Raw genomic sequence first — 2,429 nt, 5'->3', positions numbered from 1 at the left:
CTTTTTTTTAAATATTTGTTCTGTGCAAATTTTTTGTTAATATGTGCATCACATATCTACGATTTTTTAATTGGTGCTTGTCTCCCAAAAAATCATCATGGAATTCTTGGTTGACACTGCTATTGTCACATTCATAGGTTGTAGTTCCACCCAGTTCAAAGTCTTTGAACTTGTTCTGCTGTCAGCCAGAGTCATCAGCAGTTTTTCCAATAATCTTTCTTTCCAAGGAGAGGGACCATCCAACCTACAAATAGCTTACTTTGGGTAGAACTCATGGTGTCTTTGGAATTGGTTCTGCAATCAACTTCAAGGGCCCTTCTTCAGCCACTGCTGGAGAATTGAGTGAAAGTGGAAGGTAGTTTTGTCTCTTACTGTTACTTCATTTTTTCGTTTGCATATGATATCTCAAATCATGATTGAAAAAACCCGAGTTCACTTAGTCAACTGTAAAATGTTTTTTTTTAAAATATCAAAGAAAGATATATTGAGTCAGTGAACATTGCGTAAACAAATAGACTTTTATGATAACATTTTCAGTGATTCCAATGACAAAGAATAAAGGAACATTAATGTTTTGGAATTAGGGATAAACACTTAAACAAAATGGATTTTAATAATTTTGAAAAAGTATTTGGTGAATTGTCGCTTTATTCTTATAGTTTTAATGGTAGATTTATGACTTGATTCTGAAAGAAGATCAATGACACTTTTCTCTTTAAATAAGGTGACCCATTGATAATTATGCCCATATGTTTCTGTTTTTCTAAATATTTAGAGCCTTATTGCTTTTTGAGTATTAATCCTGTTAAAGTGTCATGTTCTGTGAAGAATTAAGGCAGTTCTACATTAATTTTGATAAATTGGAACTTCTGCAGATATGTTTCCATTGATCCAAAACTTATAGTGGCTTATGGATTTTCAGTATTGATTCTGATAAACTGTTGTCTTTCATCAAGCATGAGGCTGGCTCAGATTACTTTTTTGTTCCCCAGGTAAATTTAGTTCTCTTCCTTTTTATTATTATACTGTATAGATTTAACATGTCATGTGTTCAATTTATATGTAACATTTTTTTTAGAGTTTATTTGGGTTCATATGCAATTAATATTTCAAAATTGTCTATTTAACTGTTGATAATAAATATGAGTTCATTACTTTACACATAAATTATGAGATTGGTTTTAATTACTTTTATCAAAAAATGTTAACAAAAAATCTAATAACAGAAGATGTATACAAATAGATTTCAAGTGAGTTCAAATTTTTATTTTTATTTTTTGGTTTTTTCATTTACCTCAACATTATACTGTTAGTTTTAAATGCAGACTATAATATTTCTATTATTTGTATACACATGTCCTCAATAAACTATGACAATAATGTTAGAAACAGATTGCCAATTCATCAGTTAGGTTTCCACTGTCCTTTATCTTGACTCTGAATTTTTCTTTTTCAAGTATGATAGTTGAGCACTTCAGTTTTCTCATTCTGGTTGCACTTCTTAGATATACACTTGCAGAACTTTCTTTTGGAATAAATATTGAGTGTACATTTTTACTTCTTAAATGGCATGTATGTATAGATACCAACTTGTAGAGATGCTGAGAAGTCTCTATCAAACATTAATATATAAAAGTCAATTTTGTAGTTTTTGCATTCTGATTTAATAATACTAAAATACTAACAATCTAAAATGAGGGGCAAGTGATTACAAATGAGTCTGATGCCTTGCAGTCACCAATGCAATCCATGGATAATAGTATGCACCCAACTACTTCATTTCTTTAAGAATTTATTTAGTGGAAAGAGCATGCACCCAACTACTGCATTTCTTTAGGAATTTATTTAGTGGAAAGAGCAATTAAAATTTTCAAATTTACCGGCCTTAGTTATATTTCAAATATATATTTACACATCATACATAAATATATATTCTTTAGTCTAATTTTTTGAAGTGCATGCAATTGATAATAATAGCATGTCAACAGTAAAGAATACATGAGATTAGAATGGCTTAGCTTGTTGCCTTAAATGAGATCTAATTTTTTGAAGTGCATGTTTCTTTTCTTAGTTTGATTAAACAGACATCTTAATATATGTTGAGTGCTAAGAACTTGGCACAACATTTATTTGATTTTTACAGGAAATTCCAGTTAATTGGATATTAAACAAATGTGCCATGCAACAGAGCCCTTAAAAAAACATCAGGCACAGTTTAATACATTTCTTTCACTGCTTACAATAAGCACCTGTATAGGAAAAGTTGAAAAATGAAAAAAAAAAATCCAATACTTACCACATATATAAAAAACTATGGCAAACTAAACAGAATATATTGCTATTCTCGGATTAAATAGTACACTCATTAAAATTACCTTTCTTTAAAAGAAGCAAACTCCTTAGAGCCATGGTCGAACTTAAGCCTTGCT

At 29.8% G+C, this 2,429-nt stretch overlaps 1 long non-coding RNA gene across 1 annotated transcript; it reads left to right on the top strand.

Moving 5' to 3' along the window:
- Positions 1 to 261: 261 nt before the first annotated feature.
- Positions 262 to 1,008, top strand: LOC115998388. Its single transcript, XR_004093887.1, has 3 exons — positions 262 to 355; positions 672 to 724; positions 923 to 1,008. It is a non-coding gene; the product is annotated as an uncharacterized LOC115998388 (long non-coding RNA).
- The last annotated feature ends 1,421 nt before the right edge of the window (positions 1,009 to 2,429 follow it).

Source organism: Ipomoea triloba, chromosome 12 (assembly GCF_003576645.1).
Source record: "Ipomoea triloba cultivar NCNSP0323 chromosome 12, ASM357664v1".
NCBI lineage: Eukaryota > Viridiplantae > Streptophyta > Magnoliopsida > Solanales > Convolvulaceae > Ipomoea > Ipomoea triloba.
This window is presented reverse-complemented; position numbering and strand designations above follow the sequence as displayed.